The sequence below is a fragment of the Macaca nemestrina genome, chromosome 7, assembly GCF_043159975.1.
Source record: "Macaca nemestrina isolate mMacNem1 chromosome 7, mMacNem.hap1, whole genome shotgun sequence".
NCBI classification, from domain to species: Eukaryota; Metazoa; Chordata; class Mammalia; order Primates; family Cercopithecidae; genus Macaca; species Macaca nemestrina.
The window spans coordinates 95,832,391-95,858,924 of NC_092131.1; the positions used below are offsets into that span (position 1 = coordinate 95,832,391).

The 26,534-nt window shown below is 38.1% G+C and overlaps 1 long non-coding RNA gene across 3 annotated transcripts in view; it reads right to left on the minus strand.

Moving 5' to 3' along the window:
- LOC105479371 (uncharacterized) overlaps positions 1-10,946 on the minus strand; it is a 44,854-nt gene extending 33,908 nt beyond the window's left edge. The window contains exon 1 of one of the 3 annotated variants that reach the window (XR_011625400.1): positions 10,704-10,942. This is a non-coding gene — a long non-coding RNA (uncharacterized lncRNA). Of the gene's footprint in view, positions 1-10,703 lie in introns of all 3 variants that reach the window. The other 2 variants (XR_985850.2, XR_985851.2) reach the window with 2 other exon arrangements.
- Positions 10,947-26,534: the final 15,588 nt, after the last annotated feature.

Sequence of the window (26,534 nt, forward strand, 5' to 3'; positions counted from 1 at the left end):
GAACTGCAACCATGTAAGAAGATGAACTTAACTGATAAATGTTTTGTGTGTTCTGGTTGATCCATCAACTGGTTGTTCTCCCGTCTTTCTCCTTCTCCTTGGGCCTCCCTATTCCTTGAGATACACCAATACTGAAATTAGGTCAACTAATAACTCTACAATGGCTTCTAAGTGTTCAAGTAAAGGAAGATTCCCACATCTTTCACTTTTAGCTAAAAGAGAGAAATGATTAAGCTTAGTGAAGAAGGCATGTCAAAAGTCAAGATAGGGCAAAACCTAAGCTGCTTGCACCAAACAGCCAAGTTGTGAATGCAAAGGAAAAGTCTGTGCAGGAAATGAAAAGTGCTACTCCAGTGAACACATTAATGATAAGAAAGTGAAACATCTTTATTGTCAATATGGTGAAAGTTTGAATGGTTTGGATAGAAGATCAAACCTGACATAACATCATCCTTAGCCAAAGCCTAGTCCAGAGCAAAACCCTAACTCTCTTTAATTCTATGAAGACTGAGAGAGGTGAGGAAACTGCAAAAGAGAAGTTTGAGGCTAGCAGAGGTTGGTCCATGAGGTTTAAGGAAAGGTACTGTCTTCATACCATAAAAGTGCAAGGTGAAGCAGCAAGTACTGATACAGGTGTTGCAACAAGTTATTCAGAAGATCTAGCTATGATCATTGATCAAAGTGGTTAAACTCATCATTGATCATTGATCAATGAAGTGATAAGATCATTGATGAAGGTGGCTAAACACCAAACAACAGATTTTCAATGTAAATAAAACAGCCTTATATTGGAAGAAGACCCTTGCCTTCTAGGACTTACATAGTTAGAGAGGAGATGCCAATGCCTGGATTTAAAGCTTCAAAGGACAGGCTGACTCTCTTGTTAGGGTCTAGTGCCACTGGTGACTTTAAGTTGAAGCCAATGCTTATTTACCATTCCCAAAATCCTAGGGCCTTTAAGAATTATGCTAAGTCTACTCTGCTTATAGTGCTCTTATAAATAAAACAACAAACTCTGGATGACAGCACATCCGTTTAGAACACGGTTTAGTGAGTATTTTAAGCCCACTGTTGAAACATACTGTTCGGAAGAAAAGATTCCTTTAAAAATGTTACTGCTCATTGACAGTATACCTTGTTACCCAAGGGCTCTGATGGAGATGTTCAAGGAAATTGATGTTTTCAGGCCTGCTACACAATGTCCATTCTGCAGCTCGTGGATCATGGAGTAATTCTGACTTTCAAGTCTTCTTATTTAAGAATTATGTTTTGTAAGGCTATTGCTGTCATAGATTGTGATTTCTCTGATGGATCTGGGCAAAGTACATTGAAAATCTTCTGAAATGGATTAACAATTCTAGATTCCATCAAAAACATTACTGATTCATGGGGAGAGGTCAAAATACCAACATTAACAGAAGTTTGCAAGAAGTGGATTCCAACCCTCACAGATGATGTTGATGAGTTCAAGACGTCAGTGGAAAAAGTAACTGCAGATGTGGTGGTAATAGGAAGAGCACTAAAATTAGAAGTGGAGCATGAAGATGTGATTGAATTGCTGCAATCTCATAATAAAACAGAAAGGGATAAGATGTTGTTTCCTATGAATGAGCAAAAAATGTGGTTTCTTGAGATGGGTCTGCTTATGGTGAAGATGTTATGAACATTTTTGAAATAAAAACAGAAGATATAGAATATTACACAAACGTAGTTGATAAAGCAGTGGCAGGATTTGAGAGGACTGACTCTAATTTTGAAAGAAATTCTATTTTGGGTAAAATGCTGTGAAACAGTGTCACATGCTACAGAGTCCTATTTCATGAAAGGCAGAGTCAATCAATGTAGCAAACTTCATTGTTGTCTTATTTTAAGAAATTGCCACAACCACCCAACCTTCAGCCACTACATCCTGATCAGTCAGCAGCCATCAACATGAAGGAAAGACTCTCTTCTAACAAAAAGATTATGACTTGCTGAAGGCTTAGATAATTGTTAGGATTTTTTAGCAATAAAGGATTTTTAATTCAGGTGTGCACATTGTTTTCTAAACATAATGCAACTGTACATTTACTAGATTGCAGTACAGTATAAACATAACTTTTACATGCAAAACATTTATATGCACCAAAGACTTTGTGTGATTTGCTTTATTGCAATATTCACTTTATGGTGGTGGTCTGGAACTGAACCGGCAACATCTCTGCCGTCTGCCAGTATTCCAACAACTTGTGGAATTTTGAATCCGAAAGGAATGGGTGTCATTATCCTCTCTGATATTTCCAGGCAAAGATTCACAAAACTGTACTGCTCTATGACTATTCTCCACTCTGACTAGTCCCCTTAGAAATTTATATCTTAGTCATTTGTATTCTGTTTTTCTCACATTCTCACCCCAGACTTGGAATTTTGGTAATGGATCTAGTTTGTAAGGACACAGTATAGTTTAGGTTGAGAAAGACAAATTTCATCTGGTTTCTCACTTTATAGGTGAGGATACCATATCTCAAAATATTTAACTGACATGACCAAGTCCCTGGTGTTAGTGGGTAAGCAAGTGACTAAAACCACACTAGTGTCTCCCAGTGTTTTTTCTTGCCAGTAACCTACTCTCTATCATATGTTTGATATCCAAGTGTTATGACAAATTGCTCCTCCAACCCTTTGGGTATCCTAAGGAAAGTATCAGTGGAAGTTAAGAATTACCAGTTGTTTTACTTTTGTAAATTTTCAAGGCATAAAGCACTATCTGCGGGTATCTAGTATACCTATATGAAATTTCATGCTGGCAATTATACATTTGACGTTAGCTAATTCTAAGACTAAGTCTAGTTCCTTGTTTGTTTGTTTGAGACAGGGTCTCACTCTATTACTCACACAGGATGGAGTGCCATGGCACAATCACGGCTCCCTGCAGCCTTGACCTCCCAGACTTAAGTGATCCTCCCACCTCAGCCTACCGAGCAGCGGGGACTACAGACACCCGCCACCACACCTGGCTAATTTTTGTATTTTATTTTTTAGAGACGAGATTTCGCCATGTTGCCCAGGCTGATCTAGAACTGCTGGGTTCAAGTTATCTGCCTGCCTCAGTCTCCCAAGGTGCTAGGATTACAGGTGTGAGCCACTGTGCCCAACAGACCAAGTCATTTCTTCCCCTGCATTCACTGTATGAGATACTGAACTATCAATAAATATTTAAGAAGGTATATTTGATTTTAGAAGTATTTATTAATTTAGTTAACAACCCTTTGTTAAACAACTACTATATTCTAGTTACTGCCTGTCATAACCTGGGTTCCTCAGGAGACAGAGCCTCAGACAATGGCTTAATGTGCTCCGTTTGTCATGAAGTACAATCCTAGGAAAGCAAAAGTGAGAGAAAAAGAGAACAGAGGGGAAAAGAAGAAGAACCCATATTAGGGTTTCTTATGGAGCTAGCTATTATCACTGATGTTGTATAACTGCTTTCCAAGAAATCACTTAAATGGTTGTGCCTCAGAATAGTTACATCTAGAGGAGGAAAGAAGAAGACTTTATCCATTGGCTCAAGTTTTCCACTGGACAAAATTTGGCCACACAGAGTGCTAATTCTCCTGTATTTTTGGATATGTATCAGCCTCAGTTATGAAGACTTGGTGAAGGATAGGTTTGAAGTGAGCCTGTGCCTCTGTAATGCCTGGAAGAGTCCTCCCACAAATGGTCTCTCCAGTGTTAGCTGAGATAAGTAGCCAAAGTTTCTGAACACAGGTGAAGCTGAGAAGACCCGATACATATGCTAAGATAACTGTCATAATGGCTTTCTCCTCCCGAAGAGGGTAATGACTCCACATGAGTACCAGCAATTGCTCTGTAAGTTTCACAAGTGATGCTGTGAGACTGCCTATGAGGGCAAATTAACACGGTGAGCAGAAGGAAGGAAGACGATATCTGAGTTAATGCCTGCAGATGAGATAGGAGTTATCTAGACAAAAAGAGACTAGATAGAGGAGAGAGGGAAGAGTGTTTTAGGGCGAGGGAACACAATATACACAATTATAAGTAAGAGTGGTCATAACTTCGAAGAAATATAAGAAGTGTAATATGACTCTGTCCAAAATCTGTAGACCTTATGTATAGTAAAGAAGGATTTTCTACCTGTAAGCAAATTCATTCATTGCAAAAGAGGTATACCAAAAACATTGTGTAGAGACAACCTCCGTGGAAGAAAGAAAGCAGCTGTATTTGAATGAGGGAAAGAACACAGCTCACCTCCTAACCATCCAGAATCCATCAAATACTCTTATTATAATATAATAACAATAATTAATAAGGATGATAGACAACCATTTGTATTTGCAATAAAAGAGTAATTGTTGTTCCTTTTTTTGGTAGTGCCACTATTGAATTAATCATGCCCTTGCTAAATTACTGAAACACGGTGTTATGCTATTGTAGGTGTCCAAATTCTTTGCAACTGTTTAAGACTGTTTTTATTATGAAATGTCATAGCCTTGTAATGGCAAAATTAAAGAAGTGATGAAAATTTGGAGAAAAGGTAACTTTTCTGGCTGTTTCTTTAAAACTGTGTCTTTTTTATGTGTATGTGTATTATTGTTACTCTAGATAGAGGACCAATTGATATTTTAAGTAATCCGTCAGCAAGACAGATAAAATAAAGAATATAATTTGTTCTCCCCAAATTTGGTGGATTGAAGCCAGGAGCATAATGACAATTTAATGTGCTTCATCATGTCACTTAGAAATATAAAACCTGTTAATGTGGAAAGAGAAGGAATCTCCAGTGTCAGGTTAGAGAACTGGAAAACACACATTCTTTAGTCACTGAAATCTTACTGGTCAGTTTGGTTGTTTGTTGTTTAGCATAGAAATTCAATGTGACAACTTAAAATAGTTTGGAAATTTGGTATAAGTATCCTGTTTTCAAAGTGATTTGTTCAGTCCATTTATTCCTATAATGCTACTAAACTAATTCTACGGAACAAACTCCCTTGAGTGAGTCCCAATTCTCTAAATGACACCCCAAATTCCGTATTATGCTGATTGCAGCCTAACTTTGTAAAATGTCGATAGTGTTTCTCCATGGGTGAAATGCCGCATAATAAGATTTAAAAAAACCCTTAAGAACTAAGGTCATGCTTTGCTGAATCAGCTTTGGTACCAGTTGCAAAACAGTGGTTACTTTTTAATTGTCGATTATGAATTTGGCAAAATAACTTGATCTTTTGTTCATCCACTGGGTATTAATGCATAGCAAACAGCATAATTATATTAGTGAAAATTCCATCAGCCCTAACATATCTTTCTAGAGCAGTGAACACACTGTGGTCATTATGAACAAAATTGACCGAGATTCCTTGGCTGATGCTAGCATAATGTATGATGACATCAGGGGTGTTTAGCCATCCTGTTGTTGCAAATTGACAGCGTTTTAATAGCATGCAAGAACAAGACAGTTCTGCCCAGTGGTATTTTCCTATATTCAGAAGGACCGTCTGCTCTCACAGCTCATCATTACATGGATTTAGATGGAAAATAAATCCTATCTCATCTCTTGAAAGAGAATTATGTGACCATACTGTAATATGCCTAGCATATAAGGCAGCTATTATGTGCTCTCTAACGGGTATTATAAAGCTGTTCTTGGCCAGGCGCGGTAGCTCATGGCTGGAATCCCAGTATTTTGGGAGGCCAAGGTGGGCAGAACACTTGAGATCAGAAGTTCAAGACCAGCCTGTCCAACAAAGTGAAACTCCGTCTCTATAAAAATGCAAAATTTAGCCAGATATGATGGTGGGTGCCTGTAATCCCAGCTGCTCAGGAGGCTAAGGCAAGAGAATCACTTGAACCTGACAGGTGGAGGTTGCAGTGAGCTGAGATCATGCCATTGCACTCCAGACTGGGTGACAGAGCGAGACTCCGTCTCAAAACAAGACAAACAAACAAACAAAAGCTGTTCTATTCTACTGGCAGCATATATTCATTCTGTGCTAAGCACCTTCAAAACCGAAGTTCCTGATACAGAGTTTGCTCTTAGAACCGTTGTGGGGGTTTGTGGAGGGCTAATTCTGAGCTAACTTAGAAAGATAGGAATTGCATAGCTGGAGATCAAAATATTACCTTTATTCAGGTTGGGTGGGAGAAGGTTACCTTAGGTCTGGTAGCCAAGTGGTTCTTCTCTGAATTCAACTCACCACTCTGTGACAGACAGCACTGGAAACCAGGGAGTTCCTGGTCAGGACAAGGCCTTCTCTGCTAAGTCAACTACAAGGTCAAGAGAATGTAAATCCTTTTCAGGAGTGGTTGATCAGGAAGCAGCTGAGCCAGGTGGGCTCAGTTCCTCCTGCCAGGCTCATCATTCATCAGGTAAGTTAGCTCCACCCCTGGGGAGGAAGGAGTGAGGGAAAGGACTAGATAGCTTTGCCACGGGACCTCCATCCACAGGAAAACATGAAGCCAGGGACGGGACCCTTCCTCATTTCCCCAATACTCAGGAGGTCAAAAAGGCTGCCCTAAAGACTTTCTGTACCTTTTATAGCATGTCATGCTATACAATTGTGACCTACACCAAAGATACGTGTGTTCTTGGCCATTTAAGCAGAGTAGTTTTTAGCACCCCGCACCATAATTCCAGAAATGTTTACAGAGCATATCCCTCTCACTTCATCCAGTCAATGGTGCCCTAGTGCCCTCAGGATAAAAGCGAAACCTAGTGACATTCAATCCAGTGCCCTCCTGCCTAACCTCACCTTCTGCCTCTTCTGTTTCCCCCTGTACCCTAACCTCCAGCCTCCCTGGATGACTCACAGGAATGGGCCCTAGGCTGCGTTTCTGGGGAGGCTTTGCACAAATGGCTTCTTCTGTCTTTGGCTCAAATGAAATCACTGCCATTGTTATACCAGTTTTGTAACTAAGGAATTCGGCACCTGATACATTACTTGCCCAGGGTCACACTGAGTACTGGAGCTGGGAACTAAACCCAGCTTTGTGTAATTGACAGGGGATGAGATCTTTACCTCTGGGTTATAACCTCTGAATTTAAAGCACCTCTAACACATTCTGGAACAGTAAGCCCTTAATTAATATTTGTCTCCTTCATCCTAAAAAGAAAATAATTTTATTAGCCTTAGTGATTTATAAATAATTTTGTTAGCTCTAGTGATTTGTAAATGAAGAAGTGATTAATCCATTTCATATGCATACTTTGCATTTGATATAAAAATAAATGTAATAGTTTTTTTCTACTATTAGAATTTTTGGTATAACTTTGGTAATATTTAAGAGTATTCAAAACTTGCAAACAATAATAAAAACATCCCACATTTTCTAGGAACTAGACGCCAGCTATGAGAAACTGGTATTAAGCTAGATTTTACAAGTCTGAAGTTGCATTTGATGTACTTTCTCCTAACATCTAGACTTTTCTAGGAAATATGTTTTCAGCATATCAAGAGCACTTGTGTTGTCTCTAAGCGTTTCACACTATTCATAATGTAATTTAAATAACAAAACCACTGGGAAAATGGAAACCAATGTAGCTGAATAAATAGAGCTAATCAATCCCATTGTGTTTCTGGAATAAAGTTTATTTAATTCATTTTTATTATAAAAATTTCATTTTTATTGTGTAAAATTTGGGAAGTACTCTAAAGTATAAAAGAAAACATCCACAATCATATTTCCTACAGGTGACTTCCACTAGTATTTTGGTTTCAATCTTTTATTTTTATTTATTTATTTATTTTGCCTTTGTCTCATCGAGATCAGTCTGTATATAGGATTTTAAATTTGGCCGTACACTTTGAATTTTATTACATGCATTTTTTTGTTACTGGAAAAAAATCTGGGCCAGGCGCAGCCCCTCAAGCCTGTAATCCCAGCACTTTGGGAGGCTGAGACGGGCGGATCACGAGGTCAGGAGATCGAGACCATCCTGGCTAACACAGTGAAACTCCGTCTCTACTAAAAAAAAATACAAGACACTAGCCGGGCGAGGTGGCGGGCGCCTGTAGTCCCAGCTACTTGTGAGGCTGAGGCAGGAGAATGGCATAAACCCAGGAGGCGGAGCTTGCAGTGAGCTGAGATCTCGCCACTGCACCCCAGCCTGGGCGACAGAGCGAGACTCCGTCTCAAAAAAAAAAATTTTTTTTGATAGAAATGTAATGACTATTTATTTTTCCACTATGAGGATGCGTCATTATTTACTAATCTTTTCCCTGTTGTTGGATATTTTCTTATATCCAAGTTTTTGCCACTGTAAACAGCATAATATTGATCACTATGAGAGCATCAGACACAAAACTTTATTTCTTTACTTAGATTAACTTCCTTGGTCTGTATTTGAAAGACCTGACTTACTAAATCAGTGGGCTTTATATTATAAAGCCTTCTGATATATGTTGTCCATTTGCTCTATATAAAAAGTAGTTGTTAGTTTACATTCATGCTAGCCGTCTATCTCCTTTAGTCTCTAAGTTTTGTTTTTTAAGTCTATAATTAGAAAACAAAATGTAACAAAGCAAAGCAAATACAAACTCTTCCTAGGAAAATTCCAAACTGCTATTTAGTGAAGAGGCTGAAATTAAACTGGTTTCTACATGATCCATACCCCATGTGTCTTCTTTCATCAGCAGATAGCATTTGCTTTAATTTCAAGGTTGGGGTAAGGGAGTCTTTGGCATGAATCTCTCCAATATACTTTTAAGTAAGAACCGATCTTTGCCAGCCTATGTGAAATTGTCAAGCATGGAGGAAGGAATGAGAATTTGATGGGCACCTATTGTCAATAATTTTATTCTTTAACTTTTCTCTTTTTGTCTCATGATTCTCTGCTCTGCATACTTTCAATTCCAAACACTTTTAGCTGGGTGTTGTAGTCCCAGCTACTTGGTAAGCTGAGTCAGGAGGATTGCTTGAGCCCAGGAGTTTCAGGCTACAGTGAGCTATGATCACACAACTGTACTTCAGCCTAGGGGACAGAGTGAGACTCTGTCTGTAAATAAATAAAAAATAAAAATAAAATAAAACTCTCTTGTGATAGCCAAGCCATAACCCTACAGGAATGCATAATATAATAAATAGTAGGTCCAAAAGGTCTGTGTTTATGTTTGCACATCTGAAAGCATGGTGTGGGTGTATGTCTGTGTATGTGTATGTGAGTGTGGAGTAGTGTTTGTCTATTTGCGTATGTATGCGTGTGAATGAATGGAATGTGTGTGTTCTTGTGTATATGTGTGTGGAGTGTGTGTGAGAGAAGGAATGTGAAGGGGTGGTATGTGTGTGTTTATGTGTTTGTGTGAAGGAGTGAGTATGGGAGATGTGGCATTACTTGGGACAAGGTTGAAATAGGGGAGGAGGAAAAAAGATGAGATATGGCCCATACACCATTTAACTTGAAGTTAAAGCACATGATCTTTTGGAAACAGTTCAAATGTAAACTTTTGACATGATTCTTTACTAGGAATTTCTTCACATTTTCATCTGAACTGCAGTAGATCTCATGCAATGATAGTACCTACTACATTTGCCTTTTCTCCAAATAGGTTGTGTTTTTGATAAGTGTCATTTCAGCAAGTTTGCAAAATCACCTGTGCAGGAAATAGAGAAACATATGGTTGTTTGAGGATTTTAAGAGAAAAGTCACAAAAGAACATTTGACAGTGTGTTAATGCTCATTGGTTTACACATATTCACATGTATATATATTCATATGTGTGTGTGTGTGTGTATATATATATATATGAGAGAGAGAGTTGCAGCTTAGAAGATTTCTAAGTTGTTCACCTTGAGAAACAAAATAAGCTTAAGTTTCCCTTGAATTTAGTATCTAAAAGAGCAGTTGACTTTTTGTCCTATAATCTAAAAATTATTCTAGTTCTCTATACATTTAAATTATGTTTATTCTCACTTAGAATCATAATCCTTTGGTTAGTTGCATTTGTAGCACATGTGAAAAATTTCATGTTATCAGAGCATTTCTGTGACTTTCAGGCATGGGTGAAATCTACCTGATATTTTAGTATCCAAATAAGAATCTGGATAATCACACCTGAAACTTTTTTCATCGAGTTCCATCTCCTCAGTGCTCTACATTCTGCATTGTTTCCTGAGTCGTAAATTTGCCTCTATCTTCAAGTTTACTTTTATACCAACTAAAATATTAAATCTTATTTTTAATTGGGACAAGTACTATTATCATAGGTAAACCTTAAACACACCTCATTTTGTGGTGAATATGAGTTATATATGTTTTATTATATACATTATATATAATATATTTATATAATACATAGTAGAACATTATATATTACATATATAACATAATAAATACATTATATATTATATTATTTGTTTAATATGTAGTTATATGTATATCTATATATGTATAATATCTCTATATATCTATATATCTATATAGATATATCTATAATATAGGGATACATATAAATTTCAAGACGCTCAGTGGATGCCTGTAACTATAGATAGTTATACACTATCTACATATATACACTATTCCTATATATACTACATTTTTTCCTATACATGCATACCTATAATAAAGTGTAATTTATAAATTAGGCACAGTAAGAAATTAACAACAACTAACAGTAAAATAGAACAATGACAATAATATAACATAATAAAAGGTATATGGATGTTGTCTCTCTTTCTCTTATTTTCAAAATATCTTGCTGTACTGTACTCACCCTTTTCCTTGTGATGATGTGAAACGATACAATGTCTATGTCATGAGATAAAGGGATGCATAGTTATAGGCATTGTGATGTAAATGAGCAATTTCAGAAATAAAGAATTCATAAATTCTAAATTGTGCCATATTCTGAGTAGTGTGATGAAATCTTGGGCCATCTTGGTCCTTCGCACGTGGGACATGAATCATTTCTCGGAGAGGCAGATCCAGACTGTCTGCACTCTCTGCCCGTGACTCACTTAGTAGTGATCTGTTATCAGATTGACTGTCATGTTGTTGCAGTGCTTGTGTTCAATTAACCTTTCTTTGACTTAATAATGGCCCCAAAGCATACAAGTAGTGATGTCATATTTTTGGACCCCCATTGACCACAGGTAAGTGAAATTGCAGAAAACAAAACTATGGTTAAGGGGGACTGCAGCAATTGGTTGTATTATAGAAGGGTAGTTTTCACTGTCTTATTCTTATTACCTAGATAAAAAGCAATGGCTTAACAAAACAGTAACAGATAAAATGGATATGATCATGTGCCTGGCTAAACTCAAAAAGTACTAAAATGTTTGTAATTAATAAGGCTAATTGACCACATAAGAGTCTGAAAATTAATTTCCTTTGCATTGGGGTGGATGCAGAGGGATGGGGTAAACCTCACAAGTCTCCTTGCAGGGCACAGGGGCCCTTCATAACTAAACCATATCCTAACCCTTAATATCCCCCCAATCTCTTCCTCCAATACCTGCCAGCTACTGGGAAATTGTGCCTTCCCCAGGGCAATTATTTTCCTTATATTCTTTTCCTTATGCCCAAACCTAACACTTCTCTGTCTGAAATATGAACTCTTCCCCTAAATTCCTTTTTCTTTGGGACCTAACTCTCCACTTGACTGGGTCTTCTCCAAAAAATCCATGGCTCTCCCCATTGTGATGTCATATAGCTCTTATCTACTGTATTGTAAATATTTCTTTACAAGCTAACAAAACTCTAGGAAACTCAAGTAGGAGCTCGTAACAAAAATAAGTATTATGTTTAATTCTTCTTTCTTTTAATACCTAACACTAGGTCTGGAAGACAGTAGCTAATAAATAAATGCTAGCTGAATGAATGATGAAAAAATGAATAACCCTGAGTCAACCATGGTATCTTTAAGAAATTATTATAATAATAACAACAAGGAGATGTCTAATATCATTTTACTAAGTTTAGAAAGCCTTGGAAGTTTAAACTTCATGAGAGCAGTAGTCCTACCAAGTGTTTTATTTATATCAGCAATTATCATTTATATTCTAGTAAAATCCAGGACTTTATTCATATTTTTTTTCTGTGAAGGGTACAATAAATCAATTATGAAGGCAAAATTATGTTGATGCTGAGGCAGTACAGGGAACCCTAAATAGTTGGAGTACTCAAGTCATAGAAAATCATGAAAATGAAGCTCAAGTGATGGATTAGTGAAGATGGTAAGTCTCTCAAATTTGAGTTGCTGTGATAAGAGAACTGAGGGAAAAAAAAAAAAACTAAGTAGAAACTCAGTTGAAAAATGCACTTAAGTCTTCATGATAAAATTTCAAACATCTTTTATTCTATTCATTTTTATCTGAAAAATCATGGTAGTATTTAGTCCCAAATTTCCAAGCCTTGTGTTCGTCTTTCTCTGCGATGTTATCAGCTGGAAGGGAAAACTGGCCATGAAACTGTTATGTTAAGCACTTTTCCACAAGAACTTATTGCTTTAATAAGTAGGGAAAATGCTCTTAAAGAAAAAAAATGTCATTCAAGATTCATTAGAGGGAAAAAAATAAAAAAGAAACCCACGTGATTCTCCATCGAATTTACACTTCCTTACTGTGGAATACTGAACATACCCTGAGGTCTTAACAAAGAGTAGGAGTAAACAGTTACTCACCACTAGAAAGAGAATTTTATATTCTCTGGGACAGTGCACTAAGACAAGAGTACACAGACCAGTATGTACACCAGGCAGTTATTCCCATGTCCCAGTAGACTGGAGATTCCCAGATAAACAATGCCTTACATAGGTAAGCACTCAACAAATATTTTTTGAAAAGATAGATGAACATTAGAAAGCAGTTGAATGCTCTTTAATAACTATAGTCCCCCCTTGTAGATCAAACTCACATCTTATATGAGCTTATGGCAGAAACCACAATTACTTTTGCACCAACCTAATAAATAGATTAATTTATATCTAAAAGAATTTGTTTATCAGCATAACCTACTGCCTTAGAACCTCATGCTCTTTAGAAGTTGTTTTGTTGCCATTGTCTTGTTGTTTTTACCAATTTTGAAACCAATATGTATTAATAACAATACAGTAAAGTCACTTTATGACCTCAGTGAAAAGATGTGGATCTTTTTTTTTTTTTCTGACGAGGTGTTTTTTCTTAATTAACCTTATTTTTAGAACTTGTTTTAAACACATGTGACTAGACATAATCAGCCTATGGTTAAAAACATAATACTATTATGAGTCATGTGGGTAGCAATGAAAGGGAAAAGAGATGATTCACTTTCCCAGCAGTGAGCGTTCCTCTTGCCTTCCTGGTTTCCGGCCACCTCCCTCCACTGCCCCATAAAACCCCTGCCTTAGCTAAAGCTAGGCAATTTTTCTCACCTTCCCTCCAAACCTTGTACTTAGACTACGAAGTTTGGATACTTTGCCGTGAGGTTATTTTAAAGTCTGAATCCGATGTGGTAGGAAAAGCAGGTATAGAAATGGACCCCCTACATCCAGATGACATCTGTGAACGAAACCCAATAATGTTCTCAAGTTCAAAGTAATCGCCCACTCACCCGATGGTCTCTTCGGATGATTGAAAATGGCTTAAGCAAGTACATATGGGCTTAAAGAGCCACTCAAAATAACTGAAAAGCAGGTTGTCCACAGAGAAGCCATGTCACTTCGTTGACAAATAAGCGTGGGCTGAGCTGGCAAGGGGCTTCCCGGGGGCTCCTCACCAGCAGGGGGAGAGGAAGCGTCGGGTGAGTGTGGGAATAATAAGTGAACGCAGCATCCTCTCTGGTTCTACTATTATATAAATGTTATATTTGTTAGGCGAGCTCCCTGCCTGACCACCCCCCAAGCAGTTCATAGACAATAAAACACCAGGAATCCCTGAAGAGTGGTAAAATGCTGACATGATTTAAGAAGGAAGACTCTGATAAGAAGATAAAAACCTAATAAACAGAGTCTAGAGAACCTTGGTTCGTCTCAGCTGCTTGCCAGTGTAAGCAAAACCCTCCCAAGGAAAACAAAAAGGAGCCTTAATGGTAAGGACATTCCACTCACAGACCATCTGAAGGAGAAAGTTAAGGCCGTGACCTCTGCAGGCTGCAGTTATGAGAGCTCTGACAAAAAAATATTTGATTTGGTTCAGGAAGCAAAATCAGTCACTGGATTTTTTAATATCTTTTTTCTTCAATAAAAAAATAATGTATTTTATGTGTGCTTGAGAGAGAGTTGTGTTTACATGGTAAATATTTCTCCCACCCATGTAGTTTTTCTGTTTAGATTGGTCTTAATTTCTTCGTGGATTTTAATCAACCCCAGGAAAAGGTGGATTCACAGGCCCATTGATTTCCCTTTTTTAATTAACACAAGGTTCCCGAAGGCTAATCTAAAGTTTCACACATGAATCTACAAATATGTAAAGATGTACATTCTCTCCAAGAACCAGAATGAGAATCTGCAAAGCTGTGAGTTTACTGTTGAAAATTTAGGGAATGCTAAAAGAATATATTGGCATCTTGAAATCTAGAACAGAGAATTCCTTAGAGGAATGCTTAAATGCACATAGGCTCCCAGGCTAACTAAAAACAAAAAACACAAAAACCTACAATATGGATGGAAATCTGAGCAATTCTGTTGCAACATCGATAGATATACGTAATAAGAGATATCTGTGAAGCTATTTATGCTTTTGGTATTTAAAGAAAATAACTAGAATTAGAGAAGAATGACGACAAATGTTTTATAGAACATTTCCAGAGCTCTTTTAGTACACTTACAAGAAGAGCTTCAATGGTTGTTGATGCTATTTTTCATTATGATTAGCTTAACTTAAAAAATGTATAGCTTGCCTTTTCCCAGATACAGATAAGGACTACATATGATAATCAAGCATAACTAGCTTTTTTAAAAATAAAATTTATTTATTTTCTCCAAGAGCAGAAGGATAAGGGGGACAGAAAAGTATAAATGGGCAAGATCTGGAAGAAAATACAGAAGAAATAATACCAGGTAGAGCAGAGGTCAGAACAAAATAGCCAAGGGTAGAAAGAACTGAGCAGTGTGAGACAACAGAAACACAAAAGAACAGGCTGAGTTTCCTGGTCTTCTACATCCTCTGGGCAGGTAGAGAAGAAGACTGGGTCTAAGAACATGCCCTTATAATTACCCTAAAGCTCCTACGACTCAGAAGGAGGCACGACGGGAGGTACTGTGTACCTCGTGGGTAGGGCAGAGGAGCAGGCAAGAGCATAACCTTGGGTTATGTAGGAGGTGAGAGCATGGTTTGCAACTACTGCTTATTCTATTTGCTTAGAATTCCAAATAGTGGAGTGTGTGTGTGTGTGTGTGTGCGTGCGTGTGTGTGTGTGTGTGTGTATTAAATTCCAGATAGTAGAATATCTATCTATCTATCTATCTATCTATCTATCTATCTATCTATAGATAGATAGATGTAGATAGAGGATGATTATCTATATGTAGATAGATAGATAGATATTTTAGAAGGTGGGGGCTTATTTAAATTTGGAATTTTAGAGTTTGAAGGGACTCTGCCAAGAAAACTAGGCGCCAATAGGCTCGTGCAATTAACTTTCTTATATGGCTAGAGCTTTTGTTCTTTGAACTAAGCTCTTTTCATCAGAGCAAACATATATAAAGCAGGTATTTGTTTTATTTAATGACCATGCACATTTTGAACTGAAGTAAAGATTCAACAACTGTATAATTAATTTGATGGCATTAAGTAAGAAATTGTTTCCTTTGGGCGTTTGGAATATTTAGTCTATCTACATTGATCTTCTAACCAGAAGACCACTACTTGATTTGATGCCAGATAGACACAGCTATAAGAGCCCAGTTTTAATAGCATGTCCCCTTTGAGCATGAAACCAGAAGGTCAAAACTGCCCATCATAGACATGTTAGCAAAGTCTACAATTAGAATAAAGAAAATTAAATTATATAAAATTAAACAACTCTGAACCTTGACATCAGAAACATGTTAATGTACTTGTTTTATTCAGATTTAGATATCTTACACTTGGGTTTGCCAGAGGTAATGTTATCTTCCTTGGTAATATCATTTAAGTGACTATATGATCACAAAAATGCTGTTCGGACAACCTGTTTTATTTAGAAAGTGTCCTGAAAGCTCATGCTTTGTACCCAGGCAAGCTGGTTCAAATCCTGGCTCCGTCACGTACCAGTATGTACCTGGCTCCAGCATGTGCCAGCTATCTGACCTTGAGCAAGTTACTCAACCTCTGTGACACTAGACTTCCTAATTTCTAAATCAAGGTAAAAATAATACTATCTCAAAGAGTGGTTTTGAAAATTAAGTGTTATTTTATGTAAGGTATTGATACCAGTCCCTAACACATAAGAACAGTTAGCTATTATTGTTTTCTCAGTCATGCAAGTAATATGACCATGCTAAAATTTTGCAGGATGCAGAAATATATTTAAAAAGAAAAAAATTCTTACCCCTAAATCTAATCCTTAATCCTAACAGTTGGGGATGATTACTGTCTTTCCTAATTCCTATTCTATGTGTGTGTTTGGTTTTTTACAAAATCATGATTAGTATATATATACTTTTATTGATTGATTTTATCCTCTTTCTCATTAAGTGGCATATACACACACACACACACACACACACACACACACACACGCACAGACACGTGTCCAGAGGACTTGGTTAACTGAACTTGGTTACACACACACAAATTTAGTGAATCAAATCCTCTGGATGTTTACAAATGTATGCCATTACAAATAAAATCTCATTCCTGTTTTTCCTACCTATGTACTTTGGATGGTTAAAAATAAATATTGGACTACTCTACAGGGAATGCCAAGACAAAAGACAATGGTCATTAAATATTTTAAAATTTGATATCAAGGACGCAGCAAAAGTTTAATCCCTTGAGATTCTTCAAATTTAGGGTATCAATTTCAAATAGATATCCAAGGTATCTATCAATTCCTCTTTATCACTTTCTCAAAAATTAATCCTCAAGATTTTTCAGTACGCACCAAATAAATGATTGCAAGTCAAAGTGAGAAAGATTTGTACACATTAACAGGTAGGAGCTTAATTAAAAATCAGGATGGATGTTTTGATTTGGTAACAAAAAATGAAGGAAAGAAACATTTCAGCTGAATAAACAATATTTGGGATCATTTGGAAGCTCTATTGATGACATCTAGAAGCATGAACTAAAATGAATAGATTCTGCCCCTCCCACAAACTACTTGGATGTTATGGCACTTATTGACATTTTCCACCATGTTGTGAAATGACTTCTGGGATGAGATAGTTTCCAAGCTGTTTAATGCAATCAAGCATCATGGATCATAAATAATTCTATCATCTCTACTTGAAATTAAGAATATATATGACACTTAATTTTAGTTTGAAGATTTCAGCCTTTAACTTAAGAACTTCTTTTTGGTTTCCAGGCTTCAACTTGATTTCTCAAATAGGGTAGCTCTCCTTGTGGTTTCATGAAGGCTGAACAGTGAGCACTTCAGACCAATATGAATTAGTTCCAGCTCCAAACCATCTACAAAATATTCACAGCATTTATTTTAGGCCCAAGAGTCCCTTCCTATTAAGTATACTTTGCATTCCCAGTGCAATTTAGGTTTTTCCAACTTCTAGTAGTATAGATTTTGTCTACAAAATAATAAGTTTTTTAAAAAATACTTTTTTGTTAAAAAAGGGTTAGGAATAAATATCCCAAATATATTTACAGAGACAGACTAAACATATAAAATGCAATAATAGATATAAAAACAGCACAACAGAACGCATAATAGGTCATTTCATTTATTAAGTGCAGATCAAATTTATTTTGTAACAGTATACTCTCATTTAATTTCAAGAAATACCCTGGAAAGGGAAATATACCAAATGGGTCCAAAAAATTAGGCATTTTTCAAACACATTTCAAAAGGCTCTTTTCTTAAAAGAATATTGTCCACTTTTCTAAATCAATTCTTTCTTTCTTTCCTTCTTTTCTTTCTGACAGGGTGTTGCTCTGTCACCCAGGCTGGAGTATAGTGGGGCAATCATAGCTCACTGCAGCCTGGAAATCCTAGGCTCAAGTGATCTTGCTGCCTTAGCCTCTTGAGTAGTCAGGATTATAGGTATGTACCACCATGCCTGGTGTATATACACACACATATCTATATATATACACACACACTATATATATACACATATATACATGTATTATATATATGCACACACATATACATATATTATATATACACACACACATATATACATATATTATATATACACACACACACACATATAATTTTTTTTTGTAGAGGTGGAGGCTTGCTATGTGATGCAGACTGTTCTCAAAGTCCTGGCCTCAAGTGATCTCCTTCTCCTAAAGCCTTCTCCTAAAGCCCTGGGATTAGAGGCATGAGCCACCAAGCCTTGTCTGTTGATTTTCTATTTTATTTCAAAAGTAATAATTACTTATGGTGATATGCTAAAAATTACAGAGAAAATTTACAATTTCTCATTCCACTTCCAACATTTCATCTGTTAGAAAGTGACAACAGTTAAATGTTTGATCATTCATTTTTTCATGATGTGACATACAGAAGCATGTATATCTAATTTAAATATAAGTATACATATATGAATTATATATAAAGATATATAACCATAAGCTTGTAACCATAAACAAAGAGAATCATGTCATATGTTATTTTGCAATCTGCTTTTTTGAATTATAAATATACTAAAAACATATTTTTTGATATCTTCAGATTTAATTTTTTATTCATTTTTTATTTATAAATGAATGGAGACATTAGTTTTGCATCTTGCAATCATAACTGGTAGAAAAGTAAAAATTTCAATGAAGTAATTTGGGGAGTTATTTGAAGAAGGATTTATTTCAAAGAGACACTAAATAATTGTCTATATAGGATTTACATCACTGTCTTAATTGTATTCTCTATAGGTAAGCAAGTGTTTTGCCAAAGCAACACTTCCTCAAAGATCTGCATTGAAAGATTATACCTGTTGGAATTGCCTGATTCCATGATTGTCTATTTTGCTGTGGTAAAACCTAATAGAATAGATCATATTGCCATGAAGAATTTCTACAAGCAACTACTTAAGATTGTGCAAGACAAAATCTTAGGAAATCAATTTGAACAGAATTTGAACAGAGTCTGAGAGAAAGATGGGTAGTCTCAGTTTTGTATGCCACTTCCACCTCAAACAGCCTGAACACATTTCTCAGGCTGCTGTCCAAATGATATGTGACCTGCAGTGTGGAAGAAATGACTCGAAGGTAATGGTCTTTATTCAAGTGGAAGCTGAAGGTCCTACTCCTTTCACTGGATCTCTTTATTTTTTCTCTTACCAAAGAACAGGAACCTTCTCAAATTTCATTAGGATCCTCATTATCTGTAACTGGAGCAAGTCTCTTGGTACAGAACGTATCAGGATAACTTGCTGTCATTTTTTCCTTCAAAAGGGGTAATGCCTTTGTGTCTGTTGATAAAACAATTAATCAAATTTCTCTCCTTCCCTTTTCTTCCCAAAGACTTTCAAAGTAATACTCCATGAGAAACTGAGAAATGCACTTGTTTTCTCTGAGAAAGTGAGAAGACAGAGGCCTTGATGTAGAGATATGGAAGAAAACAAAACTCTTTTGCCCAAAGAGAAATGGAGGTAGAAGGGGGAAGATGACGTGGTTTCAGAAAACATCTAAAGACAGAATAGATTTTAATCCAGGTAAATAATCGACTGACCTCTACCATATCTGATGCCAAAGATATTTACCCAAATTCTCATGCTGTATATGAAGGCTTTCCAGGGAAACTCTATGGAAAACAAATTGGCACCAAGGCTCTCCTGGCCCTCTGAGTGGCACATTTTGAATTCTATAAACCAATTCATTCCTTTGCTTCCCTCCCTCCCTTTCCCCCCTCCCTAAATGTATATTCTTAGCTGAAGAAGAAGTCAGAGGCAGTTATTGTACACAAATCATCTCCTGGCTGAAGTTTTTGGTGGCAGTCAAGAGAGGAGAAGGGAAAAAAAAATTAGAAAAATTTCAATTTCAGGACCATTATTATTTTCATTAATCATAAGAGGTGCTGTCACCCTGTCCTGATTCTTTAGAAGGAGATCTATTATACGGTCCATTTAGTCCAAGCCATATTACCTCATATGTTTTCCTGGCTGACCAAATAAGACTTAAGAGATAAAACAATTTACTGTTCATTATGATCCGTGTCACTGGAATCAATCTATTAACCTACATTAACTGGATATGTGACGATATCTCACATACACGCTTCCTCAGTTTAAAGGAAAGGCAAGGGAATGGGGAGGGGGCAGAGAGAGTGAGGCGAAAGGAGAGGGAAGGAAATCAGGGCCCATAAAGTGCAGCAGACGTATAATTTGCCAAGCGAATACAACTTCATTTTCCAGTGCCCACTGCTGCGCCCTCCACATCTTCACGCAGCCCCTGACCTGTAAAGAAGTCTAACAAATTGGCTTCTATTGTGGAGCCAAAAGGTGCCATCAAAGAAGGGACGGTTCGCTGGTCCTAAAGTATGATGGGAAATCTCAGGCTGGAATAAAGAGCTGCCGTTTTATGAAGTTAACCCATTAAGGTTAAAAGCAAGCAGGAAGCTCCGGCTGGTGGGGCAGCAGTGCCAGGAGGACAGAATCCCTCCAGCCGTCTCTCTCAAACATTCGGGGAAGACAGCCCCAGGGGAAGCAAGCACCACATGAAGTTAAGATAAAAATAATCACCACCTTCCTATTTTTTTTTTTTCCCTGCTGTGTCTCTGGACAGCCCCTCTGTTTCACTCTTTCTCTCCTGTTTTCTCTCTCCCTTTCTCCATGGATTAGGAATCATAAGCATCTCCAGAAATCAATCAATCAATCAATCAATTAATGATGCAAATCTGCATAAAAAACTTCAGAGTAAAGAGTAGAGAGCTTAGGGTGGTGTGTGTCACCAAAATGTGACTCCAGTGTCCCTTCATTCTGCATTTGCACCTGCTGGTAAGAGCTCATCTGGGCCCTGACTTGTATGCTGTAAATTTTCCTCTGAGACTCCAGAGCTCTGTTCATGGCTGTCTCCAGACCACAGGCAGATTCCTTTGTACAGCACGTGTATTACCAATCCACACCATCCATGCTACCGAGGAGTGTGCAATGGTAACGCACAGCCAGAAGAGGTTGTGCCTGGTGTTGATGGACTGTCACCTGTTTTCATTCCTATATGGAAGGGGGCAAATTTCAGACTGTATACATCTCCCTTTCATGGGTGATTTGGTCTACTAGTTACTATAGGATCTCGAGAGAGAGAATTACAAAACTTTGTTATATATTCAACCTTGTCAGTCCTAGGAAGAGGTAAAAACACCTGTGCAATTATGGCTGTTCTTGAGCTCAGGGTATAATTGGTGTGAAAAAAGTGGATATATCCTGTTCTGGATAAGAGGAAGTGGAAGGCATTATTGATAAATCTTGTCATTCTTAACTGGTGAGAGATTAGGATCACAAATGGAGGATTGCCACAGAAATGTGGAGTTATTTTATGTGCTAGTGATATCATTATACTTCCTCATAAATTTTCATGGGTCTATCTTTGGGTCAAGCCAGGGAAGTTTTATTACTTTTGGTCCATACCACCCGTGGACCAAAATTTCTTCCACTTGAAGATGCACACGTTGTCAGTTTCTCCTTTCTCCACAAGTCATGACAGAAAAAAAGGCAAACAAAGCTAACTTCATTGTTTTTGAAATGTTTTAAGCTATATTTTTAAAAATACAGCTTAAACTATATTTTTAAAAATACAGCTTAAACTATATTTTTAAAAAATAGGCTGGGCACGATGGCTCATGCCTGTAATCCCAGTCCTTTGGGAGGACGAGGCGGGTGGATCACTTGAGGTCAGGAGTTTGAGACCAGCCTGGCCAACATGGTGAAACCCCATATATACTAAAAATACAAATATTAGCCGGGCGTGGTGGCACATGCCTATAATCCCAGCTGCCTGGGAGACTGAGGCAGGAGAATCGCTTGTACAGTAAGCCGAGTTGCAGTAAGCCGAGATCATGCCATTGCACTCCAGCCTGGGCAACAAGAGCGAAACTCCATCTCAAAAACAAACAAACAACAGTAAGAAAAACTTTACTGTTTGTAAACTTTTTAATTACCTTAAACATTCTATATCAAAGTTTGATTTTCAACCCAAGTGTTTTTCTCCATTCTCTTGTCTGTCTTCAATCTCCCTGCACTGAAAGAAGAGAAAACATCCTTTCATATCTGTACTTGTGATGCCTGAGAGGGAACAAGTATTTCACAAATGTTTGTGCAGTAAAGAAAAATTATCAAGTCCTTTGAGAAATGATTGCAGGAGAGGTGGACACTGGGTCTACTTATACACAGATTTTTTTTTCAACAAAAGGCAGTTTTCATGGAATGCAAAACCCACACATACAGAGAGCTAAATTTTCCCATACAGGGGTTGGCAGGGCCAATTGCAGGACTTGGTTATGCATGGATTTTGGTATCTACAGGGGTCCTGGAACCAATCCTCCATGTATACCAAGGAGCAACTGTAGTCAGATTCCAATTTTATCTTCAAGATAGGACCTTTAGACTTTCTCGATGTGCTGACTGTAGTCTATGACAGAATGAGAGGAATTAAAGATGGTGTCAGGCTTCTTCTTTCTTTTTCTTTCCTGAGCAACTTGCAGAACAGAGTTGCCATTTTTTTAAGAAGGGGAAGGTTACACTTTGGATGGAGTGGGCACCAGGAGTTTGGTTTCTGTTAAGTTTGAAGTTTCTATTACATACTCAATGAAAAATGAATACCAATTCCGAACCAGAGATACACATTTTGGAGATATCAGTATATTGGTGAATTTCTTGAGACTACCTAGAGTTAGTGTAGGTAGAGAAAAGTTTTGAGATTTGATTCCTAGTACATGCTAAGGTTTAGAGGCTGAAAACATTAGTCAGAATGAGTAAAGGAGCATCATGTAAGAGTGGCCAAGGAGGCAGGAAGAAAACCAGGAGGGAATGATGTTTTGGAAGCCAAGTAAAGAGAGCGTCTCGAAGTGGGAATGACCAGTCTGTGAGATCTGCTCGAGTTGAGGACTGAGAACTGATGTTTGGGTTAGCAATGTAAAAGTCACTGATGACCTTGACAAGAGCTGCAGTAGATAATGAAAATCTGATTAAAGTGTGTTTTTGAACTCTCTTGAGAGATAAGGAGGAAAAGAATTGTAGTCAGTGAGCATAGTCTACTCTTTCCGAGTATTTTGTAGTCAGGGGAGCAGAAAAACTGTTAAAACTACAAGGAGATGTGGGATCAAGAGTGGGGACATATATCAAAATGTGCTTTAAAAGAGTTATTAAAGTTACTGAGTCTCTTCCTTACCTGTTGCCATGCATTATTTGAACATCTGTCTACAAGCTTTGTTATAACCAGTGGCTTTCTCCAATTCTTTGGCTATATATAGTTCCCTACCAATGCCTATGGTTTCTCTTTTTCTAAACCTGTTAATGAGCCAGTCCTGGTGATAGAAATGATATCCTTCATGACAAAGAGGCTCAGCTTGACATTCAGTCTGAGGACAGAGTAGTCTCACTATTCCTCATCCAACTTGAAGCTGCAAGTCTAGGTCATAGAAAAGAGAAACAGCAGAAGTTGCTGCTCCTTATTGAAGCAATGTAGACTATCTATCCACGGTACCAGTGGGTTGATTCTGCAGAACTGATGGCGTGGGTAAAGATGGAGGGAACAAGGAAGCTCCCCCCTATGCCACTGCTTTAAATGAGGATCATACAGATAACATTTCAGAAGCTGTGTATCCCAATTTTCAGCATATCAAAGTTAGCAACAGCCCAGCCTCTGGAGCCAGACAATCTATATCTCTATATCCATCTCACTTACTGGCCACATGCCTTTGACCATGAATGTCTCTTTGAACCTCTATTATTTCATCAGTAAGATGGGGAAAGTAATTCTACCTTCTCATAGTGTTGTAGTAAGGAACAAATTAGATAGTGCGTGCAAGACACTTAACATAGTAAATGCATATAGAATGTTTTCCATAGAGTATACAATTTAGTGTATATAAGGAAAGTATTACCATTTCATTAATAGGTGAAAGCATTTGATGAGACTTACAGGGTTCCCAAAGTCTTTCTGTAGCTCAAGGCAAAATTTTCAGTCAAAAATTTTGACATTGGTTGGGTGTGGTGGCTCAAGCCTGCAATCCCAGCACTTTGGGAGACTGAGGTAGGTGGATCGCTTGAGGCCAGGAGTTTGAGACCAGGCTGGGCAACATGGTGAAACCCCGTCTTTACTAAAAGTATAAAAAGTAGCCAGGCATGGTGCTGTGTGCCTGTAGCCCCAGCTACTCTGGAGGCTGAGGCACAAGAATCGCTTGAATCCAGGAGGTGGAGGTTGCAGTGAGTCAAGATCGTGCCACTGCACTCCAGCCTGGGTTACAGAGCGACACTCTGTCTCGAAAAAAAAAAAAAAAATGACATTTACCCCAAGTTACAGGAACAATTACCTACAAATTTTCCTCTGATCCTAAAGCTTAAAGACTCTATGGCAACCTATCTTATGGGGTGAAGAAAGAAAAGAAAGTCAGCACTAGGTAAGTAGTTGATTTTGGGTGATCTTGTCAAGAGTTTTCCAGTTTCATAGCTAAGGAACTGTTTATTCATGAGACCTCCTAATTGAGGACATGAACAACCTCTCTATTAAAAGCATTGTGAGGCAACCCAAAGAAAGTAGGATGGGTAACTGAAAGGCCTTAGCCTTAGTTTTAGGCTTGTCAAAAACTTACTTTCTACAAGTGGATTAACCTCTCTTAGCCTTAGAGTTCCCATGTGTGATATGAGGGCTGGGCCAGATCAATGATTTAAACAGAGCCTAACAGTCTGTCCCAGGGAGAGTGAGTAGGGGGAGGGCTTCCCCGACCCTCCTTGTTTCAACCTTCTCTTACTATTGTAGGGAGGAACAAATGAGATCATGCATGCAAAACACCTAACAGAGTACATGGCATTTATTACATAGATAAGCATTAAACAATGCTTATTTTATTTTTTATTCTGCTTTATATGTGTCTGTGTAAAGTTTGGTTTGAAGGGAGACTTTTGCCACTAAAGCACATCTGAAAATCCACTGGGCTACAAGAACTCTTTCTTTCAGCTTGAAACTTCTATGAGTCTATTACTAGGCGCCCAGGAAATGGGCACATGGAACAGAAGATAAAATGTATATATGGCCGGGCGTGGTGGCTCACACCTGTAATCCCAGCACTTTAGGAGGCCGAGGTGGGCGGATCACGAGGTCAGTAGATGGAGACCATCCTGGCTAACACGGTGAAACCCCGTCTCTACTTAAAATACAAAAAATTTCCCGGGCTGGGTGGCGGGGCCTGCAGCCCCAGCTACTCCGGAGGCTGAGGCAGGAGAATGGCATAAACCTGGGAGGCGGAGCTTGCAGTGAGCCGAGATCTCGCCACCGCACTCCAGTCTGGGCGACAGAGCGAGTCTCCGTCTCCAAAAAAAAAAAAAAAATATATATATATATATATATAAATGGGTGGGAGGGTTGACACATACTCTCCTATTCACAGGTAGGAGCAATTGTTAGTTTCTCCTGGGAGCCTGGAAGCTGCCTTGCCCCCACACTTCCCCTGTGTACTCGTCTTCACTTCTCACTGTGAAAAGGCAAAATAAAATGGAGAAGGAAAAGTGGATGAGTGGAAGGTAAAAGGTAAAACGCCAGTGTAATTAAAACCAAACCTTAATTTTTGGAGGCTGGGAAACTACCCTGGGGGCTTTCCAGAAGTTTGTGCCTTCTAGGAGGAGACTGGAATTTGCCTTTCTGACAGACCTGCTGCTTATAATGGAAGGCGCTGCTTTCATGAGACCTTTGAGTTAACCTTTTGATCTTTGGAGAAGCCTCAGTTCTACAAAGGAGATATTAAGCTCCCTGACTAGTAATGAAAATCAGGAGGGTTGGTAAAGCTGTGTCTCAGAAAAAGCCCAAGTGGATCACCACTTCTATAACAGTTGTGGCTTCTAGATTGATATCACCATTTCCATCCTCATCCTTCACCCCAGGGTCTTGGTAAGGTGCTTGTAAATGCCTGATCAAGTCTCAAAAGTGATATGAAGGATTATGAAAAGTGGTATGCATGCCTTCCCAGAGTCCAGAGAAGACAGCCATTGTGCCCAAGGAATTTTGTTGGTAAGGGTCATCAGCAGAGCATAGGGGTCACAAGCACAGAGAAGGGGCTGCCATGTTGACAGTTGCATGTTTAGCTCTCAAAGGTCTCAGAGAGCATGAACTGACTGCCTGCATGCCAGGAGTTGGCAAAGCTTTGCAACAAAATGAGGTGGCAGAGTGGACTTGCCACATGGCATGGTGAGTCAGTAACGTGGAAGCCTGCAGAAGGAACTAAGGGACAAGTGGAGGGGAGTTAATGTAGGTGGACTTGTGTGGTACCACATTGAGCACAAAAGGAGAGCAACTGTATTTCCTAGTCACAG